Source organism: Mustela erminea, chromosome 2 (genome assembly GCF_009829155.1).
Source record: "Mustela erminea isolate mMusErm1 chromosome 2, mMusErm1.Pri, whole genome shotgun sequence".
NCBI classification, from domain to species: Eukaryota; Metazoa; Chordata; class Mammalia; order Carnivora; family Mustelidae; genus Mustela; species Mustela erminea.
Genome location: NC_045615.1, coordinates 133,059,603 through 133,082,217, shown reverse-complemented (window position 1 = coordinate 133,082,217; position 22,615 = coordinate 133,059,603). Strand labels below are relative to the sequence as shown.

The window sequence follows — 22,615 nt, the reverse complement described above, 5'->3', positions numbered from 1 at the left end:
AGTTCTTTACACACTTTAGATTTTAATCCCTTATCAGATGTATCATTTGCAACTACCTTTTGCCATTCAAGAGCTTGCCTTTGCATTTTACTGATGGTTTTATGACTTTTTAAATCTTTGTCAATCTGAGGAACAGAAAATAATATTTTATATGTATTAAAATTTATTTCTTAGTTAGGTTAAACACTTTGTTCACTTTATATGTCCTATCTTGTAAAATGTCCAGTTGCAACATTTTTTTATTTGTTTTTGGTGTGGGGGGGTTAATTTATATTAGAGTTTACAGCAGAGGCCAGGGAGATACTAAGTGTGAGACCAAAGTGAATAGTTTATTAGGTCAGTTTCAGGTCAGATACAACCATGGAGCATCTTCTCTGACAAGCAAGTAATACCAGCTACATAAAATCTGTAGAGACCTTGCTCTTGCCTCCAGAGAAGCCCTTCCAAATATCACCCCCAACTCAATGTTGGCACTTACAAAAAGTGCCTAGTGAGTGGCAAGAAATAAATCACTATCAATACTTCCTTAAAATACCAAGTACTTTTTGTAGTGATGAGACTGTTCCCTAGTCTGGTGATGTCCATGGAGATAATTCTCATTAAAAGAAAAAAGAGGGTCCCTAAGAGCTACCATGGTGAGATGAAGAACCGACTGAGTTTCACCAGTTATTTACTTGCAAGAATATGAATCACAAATGGATTTGCATTAATGATATTTTTAGAGTGGCTTCATATAATTTTCATTGAATACTTGGTATACTGACTCTTCACCCTGTTATACAGCTTGGTTTGACTTAAGAACAAAGTAACGGAAAAGAAAAAAACAAAGTAACAAGCACACTGGGGTGTGTTTGTTTTAGTTCTTTGTTTTTGCCTGGGAATAGTTAAATAAATGCAAATGGCTGATTTCATAGAAATGAAACTCAACATGGTATTACAGCTTTGTGGTGGTGGGTGAGGCAGGGAGGGGGGAGGTGCATGGAGAGTTCCAGGTGGCTTTCCAGGTCCAAAACTTATGCCCTTGAAAATTAAAAGGAAAAAAATAAAAAACATTGTGTATGTCATGAAAAAAGAGAGACGATCCCTTATGGAGGCACATACCCTATTGGTAGTTTTATATATATATCAACTCCCTGAGATTGTCCATTGCCTCTTTAGAATAATATATAAGCAACAGAATAGTACTTCACTTTTAGAACCCTTTCAAAAAGAAAAAACAAAAAACAAAAAACTAAAGATTTGTGTAAGACAGAAGCCATGTTCATCATTTAGGAGTACTTTCATTTCATCTAAAACAGAACCCCACTAAAAATGCTTAAACAATAAGGTATTATCTCAAAAATAAGTAGCAAAAAACACTGGTCCAGGGGGATTAATTTAGTGGATCAGTGATGGTGGGACTCTAGGTGGCATTTCTGACTCTTGGAGCTATCCTCTTCAGGTTTTCAGATAGCTGTCATAACTCCAAATATTATGTCCTCAAATAATAATGTCCAATACAACACGTTATTGGGAAAGTCTTTCCTAGAAGCCCACAGCAGAAATCACAGGGTCAGAACTGGTCACAAACCCAACCCTAGACTATTAGTAAAGGGGAGCAGGATTATATAACTGTCTTAAACCAATCAAGATTTGCTCCTGGGCTGGACTTACTGCTCCCCAAACACCCTGATAAAATCTAGGTTCTATTGGCAAGGAAAGAGCCATGGGATGGCTGACATGTAACCAACGGAAGCCAAGTTACTTGTAACACATGTAACCAAGCGTCTACCCCATCATGTCTTATTCAGTTTATATTTCCCCGGAATCTAGTGAAGTACAAAGCAAATATTTATAGACTAAGTTAATAAATTAGAACAAATACTGGAATACCTTTGTAAAATGTCACTGGCACATTGTGTGTACTAAGATGACTCAAGAACTATGAAATATTATCCTGTTTTATAGAATACTAAAAGGCAACACTCAACAAAACAGATTTGTAATTATTTCTTTAAATGAAGAAATGCCTTGAATTTGATAGTGTTAGAAAGTGGAGGAGGGGGGCGCCTGGGTGGCTCAGTGGGCTGGGGCCTCTGCCTTCAGCTCGGGTCATGGTCCCAGGGTCCTGGGATCGAGCCCCGTGTCGGGCTCTCTGCTCGTGGGGAGCCTGCTTCCCCCCCACCCCGCCTGCCTCTCTGCCTACTTGTGATCTTTGTCTGTCAAATAAATAAATAAAATCTTTAAAAAAAAAAAAAAAAGAAAAGAAAAGAAATTGGAGGAGGGTCAGTAAAGTATCTTACAGATAGAGAAGGCACTTTAAGACCCAAAAACAAAGCAAGTCACTCTATACCATTTACACCATTTTTATTTTAGGGTAACTTAGTGGTAGGGAGGACCGGGCAGACACTAGATCCAGGCACTGTACACCCATCCTCTGCCCCCATTCTTCACAGCTATTCCCTATCCAGTCCAGACCCTAATCCCAAGCTTTTATGGAATGAGGAGCATGGTGGTGAGGTCACAGGGTATTTATCTCAAGTGGATCTTTGGGGCTCCTGGGTGGTTGAGTCCATTAACGTCTGCCTTAGGCTCAGGTCATGATCTCACCGTCTTGGGATGGTTCCCTGCTCAGTGGAGAGTCTGTTTCTCCCTCTGCACCCCACCCCCCTGCTTGTGCAGGGATCTTGTGGATCTTTGCATCAGTCATTTCTACTAGTTACCTAAAATGGGACCTGCTATGCACCAGTCATTCCTACTAGTTATCTAAAGCAGAGACTTCTCGGTGCAACTTTAGGGACGATCAGAACAAGCCTTCTTGAATTCCAGTCAGGGCATATATTAACCTCTGTGGGGCCCGGAACATGGAGCTCATACATGGACATGAGCAAGATGGAGGGCCAAAAATGGAGTCAGTGTTGTCAGCATTCCTACAGATAACATCAGAAATCTTTGAGATTTAAACACACACACACATGTGCGTGCGTGCACACACACACACACACACACACACACACATCCAACAGACTGTACTGGGTTGACAAATTTGGGGAGATTAGGTTGGAGGAAACATAGGGAAAATATTCAAAACTGTGCCACATAACCTCTACCAACTACCTTTTTTTCCCCTACCAATTACCTTTAAGTGGGCACGAACATTGATGCTGCTTTTCTATTTTCATATAATGAAGCTACCTAAATAACACTTAATTAATTAAAAAAAAAAAAGATGATTGGGTTCACTACCTATTCAGTTGGCTCCCCTCTTGTGCTCCCATCATAATTGTGTGGGACCTTTTATCACATTATGCAACAATTGACACTATACATCAGCCTCCTTCCCTCTTCCTTGAGGACAGAGATAGGTCATAGTCAGCTCTGTATTCCCAGCAGCAGGTAGTAGATACTCTGTGAAATATTGGCCTAAGACCTAGTCACCAGTGTCTACTAAGTGACTTGTTCTGCCTTTCAGGGTATCTCTGTCTCAATCATGAAGTAACTGTTTCTCAGCTCTAAAGCCACCCTTTCATTTCTTCCTGTTTAGCCACCTGGACTCACCTCTGTGGGAGAGACGGAAGTGGGGGAAGGCTGCGAGTCTGGGGGAGAAGGAAGAACAGACCTGCTCTTTCCTCTCTGCTTTCTAGTCGTCTGAGCAGTTCTTTCTTGTGGCAGCAGCTGAACTGAACTGGTAGTTTTCCCAACACAAGAAGGACAAAGTTTCAAGTCCCACCCTGTCTGGAGACCCCAGCAATGGGCAGGCCAGGACCTCTTCCTCAGGCCTCTTCTCCGAGCTCGAGACACCAGCCCCAGCTGAGCAGAACTTCTGGGACCCGCCATGTTAGAAATTCCAGCCCCACTCCCCGAGCCTTCAACCCTAGCTGCTTTTGGCAACTGCTCCCTCCAGAATACCTTAAAATCCTCTTTTGGCCTTCTCAGTGATCTAGTTCACAAGCTTCTACCTAGTTAACAATTTTCATATTGAATTTAGGTGTTCTGATTCCTTGGTCCCTGGCTGACAGAATTGAAAGCTCCCCCATTTTATTAATCCATGGTGTTAAACATACACACCACAGAGCTAAAACCCTGGTGCCTCATTCTGGAAAAGTACTGTTTTGTATTATTTTTCAAGAAACTCTGGAGCTTAGTGGGGCTAGGAAGAGGGGTGGAAAAGGACCCCATATGGGACTCTGGGCCTTTTCACAGTGACTCTACACTGCCCAATTTGCATGAGCAAAGCCAAATCCCTCCAGTCACCTGGGGCCTTTCCTGAAAATGTGACCTATCCTTACATAAACATGCCCCTTGGGGTTTCTCACTCCCCCAACCCAAGTGCCTCCTTAAAGTCCCCTTCCATTAAAAGGAATAGCCCCTCAAAAGCAATCCTAGTAATCACATTTCTCTCCCTCTGCCTCCAATTCCAATGATGTTTTACCATCCCTGTGAGTCTGGTGCCCCAGGGAGCTACTCTGCTTCTCTGCTCCCCTGACTCAGCCTTGTGGACAAGGCACATGAGAGAAATGGTTCTGCACAAAGTAGAAAATCAACTTTTAATATTTCTGAGGGTTTTACCTTAAAACGACCTTTTACAAACAGCACATCAGATTATAATCAACACTGAGCTCTAGGCTTGGATGCAAGCAATAAGCACAGGTTGTCTTATATAATACAATAATGAGGAAGAGACTGTCTTTATCCTCATTTTTTGGGTAAGGAAGCTGAGGCATATAGAAGTTATGTGATTTTCTCAGGATTTTCACCCCAGATCTGGAGGGTGAGCAGCCCTGACCTGGTGTCCTCACAATTCTCCGGAAAGCAAATGCAGTCCAAGGCTTCCATTTCCATCATTGTCTGGCTTCAATGTACTTTCAGGCATGGCCTGTGAGTACAAAATAAGCCAGAATATGATATGCTTTCAAGAAAACTTCGTTAGGCAACAGCATAAGAGTTGGACTTTTTTTTTTTTTTTTTTAAAGATTTTATTTATTTATCAGAGGGAGAGAGGGGGAGAGAGCGAGCACAGGCAGACAGAATGGCAGGCAGAGGCAGAGGCAGAAGCAGGCTCCCCGCTGAGCAAGGAGCCCGATGCGGGACTCGATCCCAGGACGCTGGGATCATGACCTGAGCCGAAGGCAGCTGCTTAACCAACTGAGCCACCCAGGCGTCCCGAGTTGGACTTTTAAATTAGACCCACATGATTTGGCTTTAACCGGCTAGCTTCTTGGGATATTTATGACAGATTTTTAAGACCCAGTGCCAATTCTTAAGGAGACTGACACAAGATTAGACAAATAAAACAAGTAACTGCGCATGGTGAAGACAGAAAGTAAGTGCAACAGAGTCCATGAGGACACCTCCCTGAGGCCTGAATGTACAAACACTTCGTGAAGGAACCATGACTGGAGGTTGCCCATTAACAGATATAAGTTATTAAAGATTTTAATTATTTATTTATTTTTGGAGAAAGAGAGCGAGCAGAGGGAGGGTCAGAGAGAGTGGGAGAGAATCTCCAGCAGACTCCCCACTGAGCATAGAGCCCAACATGGGGCTCGATCTCAGGACCCTGAGACCATGACCTGAGCCAAAACTGAGAGTCAGACACTCAAATGACTCAGGTGCCCCTAACTGATAGAAGTTATTAACTGATATAAGAAGGTGAATAAGTATAAAGTCAAAGTTCCTTGACTTGTATCAAGCTGGTCTCTGAGTGAAGAATTTTACCTGAGTCTATCTTTAGAAGGACAAGAAAAAATAAAGAATTGAGGCAATAATCTGACACTGTCAGGCAGCAGTCTGGAGATTTATTATCTAGGAGTGTTACAGAGGATGTTTGCCAGAACTTTAAAGATGGGCCAAATTGTATATTGATTTTTCAACTTCCTTCAGTTTACTTCCATAGACAGTGTCTCTAAGCACTGTTAAAAATCATACCATCGAAAAGAATATTTTGATCCACATGGTCCAAAGAGGTCATACGCAGAGTAGTACGAAATAGGTGTTTAAGTGAGTGTGAATGAATGTGTGTGTGTGTGTGTGTGCGCGCGCGCGCGCGTGCGTGCATGCAGGTCCTGGCCCTCTTTGCACACAGATCAATTCCTTGTCCTTCCCCTCTCTGCTTTATAGAGCAATGGGGCTAACCCTGCAGCCCCTGTTTCCCAGGCTCCTGTCAACTGGCTGGCTGCGGAGGGCAGCCAAGGAGACGCACCAGAGAGAGATGGGAGGGCGGGGGTAGGGAGAAGCCGGGGTGTTTCTCTCCCTGCCTCTCTGCCTCAGTCAGTATTTCTGTGGCGCCAGCTCCTCCTACCCAGACCCACCCGGATTCCGGCTTCTGCTGGGTTTTCCAGCCCCTAGATCAGGTTAAGGGCACCGCCTCCCTTTGTTGATATCTTCCTGCTGCTCTGACTCTCTGAGTTGTCTCACCATCTCCCGTTGGGCTCTCAGCTCCTTCCTGACCTGAGTAAATTACATATCCTCTGTTAAAAACATCAAAAGTAGTTTCTGCGTTATTGAACAGAGATACGGAGGGGAAGGCTGTTCTTTCCCCTATGATTCCCTACCACCTGGGAGGCGCTCCAGCCTGGCTTCTCTCTGTCCTGGACCCACTGGCCCACTGACAGAGGAGGGAATGAATTTAACCATGAGCGTGCAAGGAGAAGTCAGGACAGAGATCCCGGCCTGTCTCCCCTTCTTCCTTTCCTCTGCACCCCTTTCCTCTGGATGTCAGCCCACCCTATTCACTGTGTGCTCTGTTCTTGTCTCAGCCCTATGATGAGAGGGTTTGGCCCTAAAGAGTTTTCATGCAGGTTTCCAGACCCTCCTATGGCTGGGGAAATCTGCCTTGTTTTAAATTTCTGGATTAGGAAGTCCAGTTGCCTACAGATGCGAGCAGACTATGCTACATCAACATTATCAGTATTAACGGAAATATTTTAATTCTCTTGTCTCTATCACTCTTGCTTCTTATATCTCAATTAGTTCAAAACTCAAACAGGGAAGAAAGTCTTTATGAGGACTCCTCAGAAACCCAGCCTCCTCAGAAATCCAGAAACCCATATACATACATGTATATGTATATATAATATTCCAATTGTATCCCTAAATCATTCAGCCAATTAAAAATATAAGCTGACCCTACAGCTTGCATTGTACCAAGAATCATTCTAAGTGTTCTGCATAGAGCTCATTTAATCCTCAAGCCAATATAATATGAAAATTCCTGTTTCACAGCCAAAGAAACTGAGACACGGAGATGTTACATAACCTGCCCAAGGTCACACAGATAGTGAGGGTAGATTCTATAATCAAATTCCAAAGCTGGGCAGTAGACAAAGTCCCACACTATCCTGCCTACATTCACACTTCAACAAATGATTCTATATTTCATTTAATGTGATTTCATTTTCAGTCCTAGATATATTATTTTCAAATACCTCACGTAAGCAAGCATACAGTCTCAGTTTTTGCCTGCCTCAACTTTAACATAAAACTCCATACTATTTTCCTCTCCAAAAAGAATCCATTTCCCCTAAAGATGTTATGAAGCAATGTAGATTTTTACCAAAGATTTCCTATAAGAAATGAAAGAAGAGATTTGTTTCCAATGTCCAATGACAAACTGCCCTGTTCTACACAGTAGACGCATTCCTAAAGACTTCCGTCATTCCACTCTGGCAACTCAGAAGAGAATTTTTACACAGAAATAAATGTATTATCAGATTATAATATTTTAAAGTTTTTTGACAGAAGAGGCTATTTTTTAGCACTTTCAAGTAGTAGTTCAGGATTCGAGTAGTTCAGGATTATGTAAAATAAATAAAAGGTATGCATTGAGGCCTTCTCAATAAGGAGAGAGTTTTCTTCTCCAGCCTTCTACCATAGAGCAAGCTAACTCTTGCCTCCAGTCCCCTGTAATCTCAGCATCCACCCACTCAACGCACACCAGCTTGCCTCCTTTATTATACTTTATTATATGCTGCAATTTACTCTCGCTTCTGCCTCCAGACTTGCTTACCTAAACTCCCACCAGATAAAGTTCAACAAAGATCTCCCCAGCCCCAGCACCCACTCTACTCAGAAAAGAGAAAGAAGTAGATAGAAGCAAAGAGATTAATTCAGCGTTGTATGGGATCTGCTTTACACCAGCTTCCAAAGCCAACTGCTAAATTCTCAGGAATTCTGCAAGAGTTCTTAAACACAATCATTATTAAAAATCAAGTTACATAAACTTATGATTAAATAAATTGCATTAAAATGAAGGTAATAAATAATCAAAACTGACCACTTCCTTATTTTACTCTAGCTTACCATTATGTATGATCTTGAAGTTATTTACATTTATTGTATCTTAATGGTGAAAATGTTACAGAAATGCTACAGTGTTCTGTTGTGCATTACTTCCCAATTCTGGGTTCAGGGTCATCATATTGAAATGAACGATGGTGGAGTTATTTATGCTGCCAAAATTGGCAAAAGTTAGAAACTAGACATTATTCTCTCCTGGAGAGCCTACGGTGAAACATTTAGCTCACCACTAATTACATAGTTGGTCGATAGATAAAAATAGGTAGATAGATGCATTATGTATATATACATACATATGTAGGTACATAGATAGATAGACACTGTTTTCCTTAAAAAGCACTTCTATATTTTCTTTAACAAAAATTCTTACACATTTCAGCTAAAACTACTGCACATTATATGTATTTCCCATTGGAATATAGAGCACATGGTTTCGTACAGGAAAAGTAAAACTCAAGCAATCCCCCTTTCCCATAAACAGACAAAAATAGGGAGTGGAACTAACAATATGAACCATAGAGAGCTGGCACAAAAGTTTCTTTCAAGAGTTTGGGGGAAAATGCTGAGTCAGCACAAGTCCCAGGGAGCGCATTTTTATATTCTAAATTATAGATGGTCAGCATAAACATTCTCCAAGAGGAGGGTGCACTTAGAAACTTCCACTCTAAATAAGAAAAATGATATTTTAAATTGCAATGAAAGGTAACCAAATTCTGTGTTAAGAGAGCAAGACCAAGCAAATTTGCAGACCTTGTCAACTGAAAACTGGGGACTGATTTTGTGGTACAATCCTCTTCGGTGCCAACCAACATAGACAAAATCATTATTTATTTATTTATTTTTAAAGATTTTATTTATTTGACTGAGAGAGAGATCGTAAGTAGGCAGAGAGGCAGGCAGGGGGGAGGGGGAAGCAGGCTCCCTGCTGAGCAGAGAGCCCTATGAGGGGCTCAATCCCAGGACCCTGAGATCATGACCGGAGCCAAAGGCAGAGACTTAACCCGCTGAGCCACCCAGGTGCCCTAACAAAACCATTTTTAAAAAATGTAATGACACTGCATATCTCTGGGTTTTAATGACGACACACGGTACTACCTACAGCTTGAGACCCCAAGGAAGAGGGGCAGCTCTGCTTCCAGGCAGTCTGTATCTTCCACAAGAACATTTGCAAAATCAAAAATAACTTTTTATACAGAACTTTAAAATGTGACCTGTGAGGACTGGACTTCAAACATTAACATAAACATAGGGGTGAAGCAATTAAATACAAATATTTACAAAGTTCAAATAACTGTTCTTATCACCAAGGAGATCCACTTGGCAGATATTTACCTTGTCATGAGAGAGACACAACCAAGTGCCACCTGGATAACCTGCCTAACCAGCTCGGAGAACAAATACGGTTACTCTTTCAATAATCCAATCACTCCATGCCTGAATTACCTGAGCTCTTTCTCCAACAGAAATCTTGAGGAGAGGGGCGGTTGTTAGTTTAGGGAGGAGCACTTGAAGTTCACAAGATAAAATTGGAGAGTTGGATCAGAACACTGTGAGCGTCAATTTATTATTTTCATTTCTTCTGTTGCAAATGAAATTGAAAATGCATCCTGGCCTCCGGCCTCTGGTACCGAAGTCATCTGCCTGGGCAAGATCCTTACCAGAAGCAGCAATGCTACCTTCTGCTTGGGTTCCCAAGGTTTTAGCTCCTTTAATTTGTACTCAGAAGCCCACCATGGATGGGGGCAGGAGCCAAGCCAGAATGTCAGGTCATTTTCCAGCCCAAACTCAAGCTGTGTCAGAAACAATCAAACCCTACAAATAGGGACAATCATGGTGAACCTGGGTCACTAATGAGGATCACCTTCCTCCACAGTAAGCTCCCCTTTGGGTCCTTCATAGGCTTTAGTGACTGAGGGCTATAAAATCCATCAGAACCTTCTCAAGCCATCTGAAAAGTTACCCCACTAAATCTTGGAAGGAAAGAAGATGGTTCCTGAACATGTTTTCTGGGGTATACTTTGCCTCTTTGCAAACATACGTAAATCTTCCCCAAGGATGAGTTCTGCATGTTGAAGGTCCTAGAGAGCGGGGGGGTGGGGGGCAGGGGTTAGACACTGTCCACGCTTTGGTACAAACTCCTATCTTAGTTACACAACTAAGAGGGAATGCTGAAGTTATTCTCCCAGAACTAAGAAAATCTGCTGCGAGATCATGTTCTGTGCATACAAAGACAGATGGGCGACCTCGGCCCCTCTGAAACACACAGTCTCACCAGATATACTGCATCTTAAATAATTGAGAAAGTAATCTGAGCTGTGATGAATGTGTACACGAATTCAATAGGAGCGCAGAGTATAGGGCAATTAAGTTGGACTAGATAGATAAGGAGAGCTTTCCAGAACCAGTGATATTTGCTCTGGGAATTAAAGTGTGAAGTGGCGGCGGGGTGGGAGGTTGGGGTACCAGGTGGTGGGTATTATAGAGGGCACGGATTGCATGGAGCAATGGGTGTGGTGAAAAAATAATGAATACTGTTTTTCTGAAAATAGATAAATTGAAAAATATATATATATTTAAAAAAAAAAAAAAAAAAGGAAAGAAGCCAGACAGAGAAAGACAAATACTGTATACTCTCACTTATGTGTGGAATCTAAAAGAAGATTGAACTCATAAAAGCTGAGGGTAAAATGGTGGCTACCAGGGTCTGATGAAGGGTCTTTCTCAATCACATCTTGCCCTTAAGTGATCATTTGTTAGCACTGGACTTTTAAAATTAATTATTTTTGTTAAATAGAAAAAAAAAATTTAAAAAAAAAGTGTGGATTATGAAAACAGAGTGAGGTGTTTATGGACAAAAGAGCCCACCATGGGGCTATACAAAATAATCCAACAGAAAAGGATATTTAAATATTTCAATGTAAAGGTGAGCCATTTACCAAGGTGACAGAAACACAACACTTGTGGGTGGCCAGGAATGAAGGGAGCTGGAAAAGTAAAGTTAGAAGGAGACCCATCTTTTGTTCAGCTTTGAATAGCCCAGTAACGAGTCTGAACTCTATTCTAAAGACAACAGGAAGCCATCCACAGATCAAGAGCAGAGGGAGTAATGTGCTTGTATCTGTAATCTAGAGAGATCCTGGTACCTGGGCCAAAAGCAGACACATGGGAGGCTTCAGGCAAGAACCTGAAGCTGTTCTCAGTGTCCAGCGGAGAGGTGGCCAAGCCCTGAGAGAAGAAGCAGTGGCAGCCAAAGGGAAAAAATGATTCTAGTTTTCCAGAGTTAGAAAACACCAGGAAATAGTATGGAGGGTGAAATTCAGAGAGAAAAGTAAAAAATGGCGCCGGGCTGTGTAGCAAGGGAGTCTGGGTGAAAGCTAAGCCATTAACTGCGTTAGGAACCATTAGAAAAAAGAGAACAGTGTTTGGGCTACCAGTAATGGGTTTCTTCTGGATATATTGAGTTTGAAGTGCCTGCAGGACATTCATGCGGAAAAGCACTTTCTAAATTCACATTAAAAAAAAAAAATGCTTTTATAGGTCTCTCAGCTCAAAATGGTAATAACTGCTGTAAGGACATCCAAACACTACAACAAAATTTCTCATCACGTACACACATTCTGCCACAAAAACATTTCTGGCACCAATAACCCAGAAGAGATAGGTTGAAAATACATGTTATGTTTTGCATATTTATATAATATTTAAGATACTACAAATCAATGCAAATGAAAAAGATTCTTTAATAAACAGCAGAGATTCACTACCAGCTATTTGGGGAAAATATATAGGTTTAGAGACTGACCTCATTCCATACACCAAACTAAATTGAAAAAAAAATAGAAGAAAATAAATGTATTTATGCCATTCTGAATGTCAGGATGGTAAACATCTTGTATACTTAGAAATAGTAAAAAGAAAATCACAATGTTCATGATCAATAAATCGAACTATATATTATATATCTCCTTTAATAAGAAAAATAAAAATTAAGTTCTTATTAAATTCTTTAATAAGAATTCAGAAGACTTAGCACATGGATGAAATATTAGCATTACTTAAATATAAATACCTAATATGATTCCTTAAGAAAAAAAAGAATGGAAAAAGCTAGGAATAGATGATAAATATTTATCTTCACTTAGAATAAAGATATTTTACATATTTCTTAAAACTGTATGAGAAAACTTAATGCTAGTAAGTTTTCAATAAACACTCTCAATATATAGGAGCTAATAACGTAAATTTTTAATTTTTTAAAGTAAATTGGCAATATTTATAAAATCTGTTTGTCCCAGTTCTGATAACACAATCTAAAGATACCATTCAAAAGGCAGACAATAATTTATACCATGAAACACTTAAATACTTATCTTTACCTACACTTAGAGATTAATACATTTCAAAATAGGTATGCTGCTTTTATAATGAAAAATAATAATGTTAAAGGCTAAAAGACTTAGAGGTTATCAGATTTAATCAATATAAAAGTCTGAGTGGGAGATAGGTAGATCTATCTGTGTAATGTGTGCAAATTTCAGATTCTGCCAGTAAAGGGAAGGCATGTGCTCTTCTCCTCTGCTAATTCCCTTCCTGTTGGCTAGAATGTGGGAGTGAAGGTAGAAAATGGAAGCCCCATGTTCATGATAGCAAATCTACAAGGGAGAGCCTTCATCTCCTATACAGAAACCTCCCATACTGCCCTTGATTTCTGTACCTGCTATATACAGCCTCTGGGTACCTACTCAGTTCAGTGTTCTAAATGACAACATAGCATATCTACATACATAATCAGCTACAAAAATTAATAAGTTTTGCTCACTGATCAAAATTTAGCAAAACAGCTGTAAAGGTTTGGGTATATCTATATGCCAGAGCTGAGAGATGAGAAACAGGGTATAGATCTGTGCCCCATTCCTACACCATTTAAGAAAGATCAGAGTCTCCCTCTCTTATAATTTAAAACAGTATCATTAACAAAATGCATTGAACTATTCCAGAAAACAGGTCAAGTTTTTAAGAATTTAACAACTGCCCCTGGAAAATAATTCATACATAAAGCCTCTAAAGCAAACAATTAAAAGGTATGGCAGAGATTGCTAATTGTACCCCAATATTCATTTTCCTCTACTCCTTTGGTGATAGAACCATTAATAGATAGAACAGGGCTTTCCAGAATGAAATTTACATTTCACAGTCTTCCTTATAACCAGACATGGCTATAAGGCCATGTCTGGCCACTAGATCCTGGCCAAGAGGATTAACTAAAAATGGTCTATGAAAACTCAAGTCTATGAAAACACTTACTTGAGTTGAGGTATCCTTCCTTATTCATGCTGACTAAGAGCAGCCATCTTGGACTGCGAGTTACAAGCTATATGTTAAGATGGCAGAGACACCTGATGGAAGTAACCTGAGGCCCTCATGTTTGTGGACTTCCCTTATTAGTTTTGGATTGTCTACTTCTCCTTCCTGTTTATGAGAAAGAGAAATAAATCTCTGCCTCCTTTTAAGTCACTCACACTTTGGGCTTCCTATTTATCCTACTGAATATTACAAAGATCGAAACATTATTCTGTGCTCCCAAAAGTATCAGAAGGGAATGCAGACAATACAAACTCTACTACTAAGGAAAAATCAATGCATAATTAAAGGATTTTAACATGGGAGTCATTATCGTAGGTCAGCAACACTTAACAATACCTCCAGAACATCAGTTAGTTGTTTCTTTATCTCTTCTTTTAGCTCTCCAAATTGTAAATCCTGTGATCCATAAAAGTTCCCCAGTCATAGCCTCTCTGCTGACTCATTAAAACAAAACAGTGAAATCACTGCTTTATTTTATGGTGTACTCTAGAGAATTAACTTATCCTGCTATGTTATAAGACAAAAATTAAAAATATAGCCACTTTCAAAAATCAATTGTAGAGCTCTATGGTGCCATTGCAAATCTGGTAATTGGCCCAGATTAAAATGTATTGAATATTTTGTTGAAACCAGGAAAAACATGCCCCAGCTGGACCGTGTGAGAAGAGAAGGAGCTGTTGTAGCTATTTCCTTGTCTTTCCATGCTTGAGTTCTAGAGAGAAATTGTTTGCTGAAAAACTAATTTCAAACAGTGACTATTCGTTAATCTAACACTTGCTTCAGGTATATGAACCATGGGAAAATAGAAAAAATGATAGAATTTAGGCATGCCTCCAGAGTAGCATATTCAGAGTAAAGAGAAACAAGCCATCTGATCCATCTGGTGTGGTACTGAGGCATTTGGTGGGGGTGACGGACAAAATGGATCAGACACAGTTACCGGAGAATACAAAGAATTCAGAAGATTGAGGGAACTTGATTAGCTATAAATGCCCTATACCTACAAATATTGCCACTCACATATAAATTGTTTTAATTTTTTAATATTTTTTATAAACATATAATGTATTATTAGCCCCAGGGGTACAGGTCTGTGAATCACCACGTTTACACACTTCACAGCACTCACCATAGCATATACCCTCCCCAATGTCCATAACCCCACCCCCCTTTTCCCAGCCCCCCTCCCCCCAGCAACCCTCAGTTTGTTTTGTGAGATTAAGATTCTCTTGTGGTTTGTTTCCCTCCCGATTCCATCTTGTTTCATGTATTCTTTTCCTACCCCCCATACCCCCCACATTGCATCTCTACTTCCTCATATCAGGGAGATCATATGATAATTGTCTTTCTCTGATTGACTTACTTCGCTAAGCATAATACCCTCTAGTTCCATCCATGTCATCACAAATCACATACACATTTTTTTTTTAAAAGTTCAACAGGTATGTCTCAAAAGAAAAAAAAATATGGAATTTTCAGTATACCACCACCGTTTCCCAATTTCCCAGATTTCTCCTTAAAAGGTACAAAGACAACTAACTTCAGTGCAATTCAAAGATTGCTAAACACTGGTAATCACTAGAGAGTAACAGTAATAGCAATATTAATTTATACAAAAACTGCTTAATTGTTAAAATATGAGAGTGTGATAAAGATATAGACTATTTAATTGTTGCTTTGCCTTGCCTCCTTCCATTAAGTTATAGTGAGAATCAGCCACATGTGTAACAAACAAATAGTAATGTGTGAAACTAAAGACACCTTATTTAAAGTGGAATCAGGAGGCCAAAAGGGAGCCCTCTCATATATCACCACTTGTCATCAATCACAGGCCCAATTGAACAGGCACAACTTACATTCCCAAAAGGAAAAAGCTTTACTACTGCAGCAGGAAGAAGGAAGATTTTCCCCCTTGTCTGGCAACAGCCCAACCAATAAGAAATCTCCATAACTCAGCCAATGGGAAGCCACTACACTTTCAACTCCCAGTTTAGTCCAATGGACTTTTTGTTTATAACAGCACTTTCAGACTACCCACTCTCCTCTATAAAATTATATCCCTTTCCTTTATTCTCCAGACTTGCCTAAGGTTTCTCTATGCTTGGCCCAAATTGTAACTCCTGTGCTGTTCCTGAATAAACACAGTTTGCTGATGAAAAAACTGGCTGTTTTACTTTTAAGGTTGACAAATTGAATGAGGAAGAAAAGAGAAATAAATGCTTCTTTTAAGGTCTTTTTTTTTTTAAATCCCATAACCTTTTGTGGGTAAGATTTTATGGTTCCTCAAAAGCCACTGATTTTTAGAAGATACCTTAATATAATTACAGAGAATGAATATAAAGAATAAAAAATCTTAAAGTAGTTTAAAAACTTCCATAAACAGTATTTTTAAATGATTTTCTTCTGAAATTCTAATATTTGGGAACTAAAAATGAAAGTAGACATACCCCAAACTAAGATTCCATTAATAATATTTTGCTCACGCTGAACACCAGAAATATTTTTTTAAACATAATCACTGCTTTTCATCATAAAGGAATTTGAAAGATCACTTTCCTCTTCCAGAGAGATAAGGAAAGATAAAAAATGATAATCACTACCTGTCATTTTAATCAAGGAGTATAGCCTTTAGACCTTTACTTTCCCCTTCATACGTCTCCTTCTGACACAGTCATCTAGAACAGCACTTAAAAGAGAATTATTTTTAAAAAGGAGAGAGAGAGAGAGATAATTATTTCTAAATTTCACCAATATTGTGGCCAGGTTTAACCTAGCCCATAGGCATCCTTTGTGCATATTACAGAAAGGCACTCTTTCTGCCAGACGGAAGTCTCTTGATCTCTGTCAAGGTGCATAGCTTGTCAGTCAGAGCATGACCCTTCTCTCCTCCTGGCCAGGAACCCCAGTAGAGACAGGGACAGTCTGTCCAACATCCATGGCAGCCCTGTTTGCACCTGAAAGATTGAGATATTTTACCTCAAATTCTTTTCTCCAAAAAATTTGAGAAATTTCCTCCCCCTACATGGTTATCCTGTGTTTATACAGTCTTTAATGGAAGAATCAGGAGAAAAGTTAAAGAAATAGAATCCTGGAAGCTTTATTTAAAGCAATAGAAGAGGGGCACCTGTGTGGCTCAGTCAGTTAAGCATCTGCCTTCGGCTCAGGTCATGATCTCAGGGTCCTGGGATTGAGCCCTGCATTGGGCTCCCTGCTCAGCGGAGAGTCTGCTTTTCCTTTTCTCTCTGCAGCTTCCCCCGCTTGAACTCTCTCTCTCTTGTTCTCTGTCAAATAGATAAATAAAGTCTTCTAAAAAATAAAAATGAAACAAAAATAAAGCAACAGAAGATTTGTTCTGAAGTTTTGCAAATGTACTTCTAACATCCAACCCACTTACTCAACCACTGACTTAGGCTTTCTCTGAGCTTTCCCAGCACTGAGAGGTACAATTTTCAAGAAAACCAGAAGGAACATGGCTAGAAAATCATTATATTCAGCTACTTTACTTTTTCTTAATCTCCATTTTAAAGATAATCCCATTTTTCTGTTTTTTTCCTATCATGCTTTTTAAAGTATGTATAATATTCTCAAGCCTAAATGATCATTTTTAAAAAAATAATTTAATTTTAACATGGCATTTTTATCTAAAATAAGACTACTTTTCAAAAAACGTTTGTAGTCTCTTTGGGATGATAAATATAACTTACTACCTTTAACCCAATTCACTCACTCTAGCACAAATCAAATTTTATTTTCTCACAATTCATCATGCTTATATTTTTCATGTATTCTACAAGTTGTTTCCAAACATTGTGACCTATTTTATAACTTTTATTCAAGAAACATAAGGTTCTCTGGATCTTAGTCATTTCTTTTCCCCTTAGCAATAATAAAACCTGATGATGACTCATAATACCAAAGAAAATATAGAGATCCTCTTCTCACAACAACTGAATATATACTTTTATATATATAAAAAGAGACAGAGCATAATAATATAACATATGCCATAGTCATATATATATATATATAAAAAATACTTGTTGAAGACCACTGAACTCACAAAGATATAAAAATGCACCAGAGAACCAATCTTCGACCCCAATTTAAAGCAGATTTCTCCTACAAATAGCCTACAAATACAGAAATTTGGGGGGGGGGGGTAAATCAGATCTTTTTTTTTTTTTTTTTAAAGATTTTATTTATTTGTTTGACAGAGATCACAATAGGCAGAGAGGCAGGCAGAGAGAGACGAAGGGAAGCAGGCTCCCTCCTGAGCAGAGAGCCTGATGTAGGGCTCGATCCCAGGACCCTGAGATCATGACCTGAGCCTAAGGCAGAGGCTTAACCCACTGAGCCACCCAGGCACCCCAGAAAATCAAACCTAAAGGATTCTCTCTGGCCATTCTTCCTCCCTCCACTCTGCCCCAAATATGTCAACAAAGTCCTAAAGAATTACAGAGACTACAAGAGTAAGGGGCTGACCCATCCCATTGGCTACATAAATCATCAAATCTCTTCTATTTTTTCTATCTAGGTACAAACTCAGTGACCATACATTTAGTATCATTCATTAAAAATTATGATGTATTTATGCTTCAAAAAATAATAGAAATGATAATAGATTAACCTTAGACTTAAAGATAATGTTAAGAATAATGTAATCAGGGGCACCTGGGTGGCTCAGTTGGGTAAGCCTCTGCCTTCAGCTCAGGGCCCTGGGGATCCAGCCCCTCATCCGGCTCTCTGCTCAGCAGGGAGCCTGCTTCTCCCTCTCTCTCTGCCTGCTCTCTGCCTGCTTGTGATCTCTCTCTCTTTCTCTCTCTCTATCAAATAAATAAATAAAATTTAAAAAAAATCTTTTAAAAAATGTAATCAAAGTAAATGGTGATAATACATACACATGCATAATATTCACATTCATACCTACATTGATATGCACATACATAATATGTTAAAAATAAAGGGGAGAGAAAAAGAGGGGAAATGATGGAGAAGAATGCCAGTTAATAATTCAGAAATAAGAGCATTAGAAAAATCATGCTTTTGTGATACTGAGGCTAACACCACCTAGTGAAAAGTTGAAGAGCAGGTTTCAGAGCATCATCTCACATATCAATTTTCATTTATAGGAGGAAGCAGTCCCTTTATGCTACAGAGATCTAAGCAGATATCAAGTAACTAAATAACCAAATTGTTCATAATCTAGAATGCCACAAACAGACATCATGTGCCTCCTAACATGATGCAACAGGAAGTACAAAAATGGGAAGGGGGACATTCTTAGACAAGGAGCCCATAGTCCAAAAATGTCAAGGGCATGAAAGCAACCAAAAAGAACAGAGGGACTATTGTAGAGGAAGGAGATTAAAAAGATGACAGCAAATGCACTGCAAGATTTCTGTTAAATCTTGAATTCAAAAACAAAAACAAAACAAAACAAAAAAACTGCAAGGGGCAGCACCTGAGTTGTGCAGTAGGCTTAGCATCTGATTCTTGGTTTTAGCTCAGATGGTGATCTCAGGGTAGTGGGATCCAGCCCCGAGTCATTATGGGCTTGTGCTCAGCACAGAGTCTGCTTAAGACTCTCTCTCTCTCTCTCTCCTTCGGCCCTTCCCCACCACACTTGCACAAGCTTGCTCTCTCTCGAAAATAAATAAATCAGTCTTTAAAAAAAAAAAAACTATAAGGGACTTTTTCTTTAATAATTGAAGAAGTTAGAATATGGACTGTATATTTATATTATGAGCAACTGTTGAATCTATTCGGTGTACTAGTAGTACTAAGGTGTGTAAGGAAAGTTCTACAGGGAGACACATACAAAATAATTTAGAGGTGAATTGTTACAACATCTGCAACTTATTTTCAAAGATCTCAGAAAAATGCGTGTGTATGATTCAAAACATATATGCACATGGATGCATATCCACAGGTCGAGAGTTATATCTGGAAAAATGTCAACTGATAACTCTAGCAAAGAATGTAGGATTGCTTATTGGATTATTCTTTTAACTGTCCTAGCATTGAGATTTTCAAAATAAATTGTGGATGAAAAAGAGCTAAAGGGGAAAGGAAGGAAAGTTAATTGATCTGGCAGTGTTTCCAGGGAATTTCATATAGAACGTAGTTCCTATTATATCACTGAAATGCTAAGTTAGTGGCAACATAAATATATATGATATGATATGATATGAAAGTATAATCACTTCTGAAGAAAATGTCCAAACGGATTAACTCAAAGATGAAATTCAGTTAACAGCTAAAATTACCCAGAAGCAGGGTGGCACCAAAACTCTACAACTACGTAAGAGTGAATTTTAATCTCAGTTTTGCTATTTACTAGATGGGCATGACATCCAACATTAACTGGACATTTCTTGGATTTCTTTTCTGTAGAACAAAGATAATAATACTAAACCCGTATGGCTGCTGTGACAATTAAAAATTGTAATGCTGCTGGTCAGTGGGTCTCAAACGTTAGCCGCACTGGTCACCTGGATCTCTAAGACCTGTCCCCACTCCAAGTTTTCCAATTCAGTAAGTCTGACATGAAGCCAGAGAACGTGCATTTCCAACACTTACTAGGTGATTCTGGTGCTGCTGGCCTGGAGACTATATTCTGAGAATTGAGACTGTATATATTCCAATCGAAAAATGTGCATACTCCCCCAGCAACAGTACAGAGAGAAAGCTGGTCGACCACCCTTCAGGGTGACCTTTATGACCTTGAGTGTGCTTCTTCAACACCCTATTGTGATTTGCACATTGTTTTCCTTCCGTTGGAAGATCCTCACCCTTCCCATCCCTGTCCTGATCCTAAATACACATAAACCTCTCACTTGCCAAGAATGGAATTACAGCATGTTAACTGCACTGACTCAGTTCCACCTCTGATTCTTCTCTGGAAGTAGATGTCATATGTAAAACAAAAGAAGACAGCCTGATTATATTGGATTCTCCTTACCCCACCGCTGGGGCATAACCTCTGGGATGGTTAGACAGATCAAAATCTTTAGTACTGGACACAGAAAACTCATTGCCATAGGCCTCATGTGCCCTAGCTTGGAGCCCCCTTTTTCATACCACTGTGCAGATCAATTCCAAGCCTACTCTTACTCTGATTTGGGATTGGGGGCCTCGACCCCTCATGGATTCTTGTCAGAGGAATTAAATAATAGACTGTACACAGTTTGGCTCCAGAGACCCAAAAAATCCTAGCATGATTACTAGCTAGGAGGCTCTCAAGATCTCTTGAGCCTTAGTTTGCTAATCTGTACAATGGGAAAAACATAACGATTCAGAAGATGAAAGGAGACAGTAAAAGCACTGAGCTCAGTATCTGACTACAGTAAGCATAAAATAGATTAGATCTAAAAAAAAATTTTAGTCCGACGATGAAGAGGACAATGACAATTGATAAAGGAAGGAAAAGAAAAGCCTTCGTGTTGGTGAAATTAAACCTTTGGCTATTCCCTGGCCAGCTTCTGCTCTACATTTATCCCTCTACCTTAAACTTCCACCCTGCCTCATAGCCCAGTAGCAGGACTTTGAAAACCAAATTAAAAATCTTTCCAATGGCTGTTTTAAATCCTAAGATCAATGAATGGGCATTCTGTTCTTCCATTGGTAGAAAGGATATTTAAAGGGTAATGGGAACAATTACTAAGCTTCATGGAATTTCTTAATGGTGGAGATGTTTCCAAGGCCCTCTTTATGCAGGACCCTGAGTGTGGAGCTTGGAAACATTGCCCCAAATAGAGCTAGAACACAGTGCTCTATTCTGCAATCTCATGAGACGGAATCCTGAGTGAGAGACAATATCAATATGCAGTGGATATCAGAGCCATGGACTGAGTTAGCACAGCTGGATTTCAGTTAGGGGCTCTCAGCAACACCCAGCTGTATGGCCTTGGACATATTCGGGAGTCCTCACTTTCCCTATGTGTAAGATAAACACTCATTCTGTAGGATCTCTTCTACCTTTCACAAATGATGGTTATGTCTGTTTCAACTTCGGCTCTAGATTAGCCTTCTAACCTGGAAGAAGAATCATATGGTTGACACAGAGGCCAGTTCAGTTCTTGAGAGTCCTGACATTCACCCAGTAGCTGGTCTCGAGAACTAGATCACAATTGTCATGAACCACCTTGAATAGAGAACAGAAGAAAATAATACTCTGTTATACATTTTATAGAAAGGTACTCAAAACCCTCAGAGGTATATATTTACTGTATTGACATTTCTATGCCCTTTTTATGCCCTAAGGAATGAAAATAAATGCTTTTAACCTTTAAAAAAGTTATAATCAAGTCACCAAACAGGTTGAACAGCATGATTTGATTTTTAAAGAATAGACAGTTGTATACACCAAGGTAATGATGGTATTTATCACTCAGTGATAGTTATAGATTTTTAATTTTTTCTTTTCTTTGTCAATATTTTCTTGTTTTCTACCACGTGCATGTATTGCTTTTGTAATACTAAGCAATATATAATATTCGGAATCCTGCTTCCCTGTCTTGCATTCTTTTAGTTTCTCTGCCTGAAAAATAATCCAGAATACTTTACTTCTAATCTTTTCATGGATAAAAAGAAAAGCCACTCGTAGTTCCTTAGCATGTCTTCCAAAGAGAACAATTTTTTTTTTTTCCATTAAACTCTATCCTGATCTTTATTGAGGTCCTTTAGGTTAATATCCTTAATTGTGACTGCTTCTCATTAAAAAAAATAATAATAATAAGTACGTGCTCAGCTTGCCATAAAAAGGTGTTGCAGGTTTCAGAACTCAGATTCACCTGCTTGTCCTAAAACTAGTTATGGAGGTTTTTACATTGAGTCCCCTTAACAGCTCGAAGGAGGTGAAAAAGCAGAGAAATGATTATATGGATTCAAATTCTACTCTAGGTTGAATCATGACTCTGCCATTCTCAAGCTATGCAAACCTTGAGCTTTTTACCTACCCTCCCATATCTTGTTT

The 22,615-nt window shown here is 39.3% G+C and overlaps 1 long non-coding RNA gene across 8 annotated transcripts in view; it reads right to left on the bottom strand.

Moving 5' to 3' along the window:
* LOC116585033 overlaps positions 1 to 22,615 on the bottom strand; it is a 155,588-nt gene that overhangs the window by 105,319 nt on the left and 27,654 nt on the right. For 6 of the 8 annotated variants that reach the window (XR_004283437.1, XR_004283436.1, XR_004283438.1 and 3 more), the window contains exon 4: positions 21,676 to 21,784. This is a non-coding gene — a long non-coding RNA (uncharacterized LOC116585033). Of the gene's footprint in view, positions 1 to 16,886; positions 16,948 to 21,675; positions 21,785 to 22,615 lie in introns of those variants that run through there. The other 2 variants (XR_004283440.1, XR_004283441.1) reach the window with 2 other exon arrangements.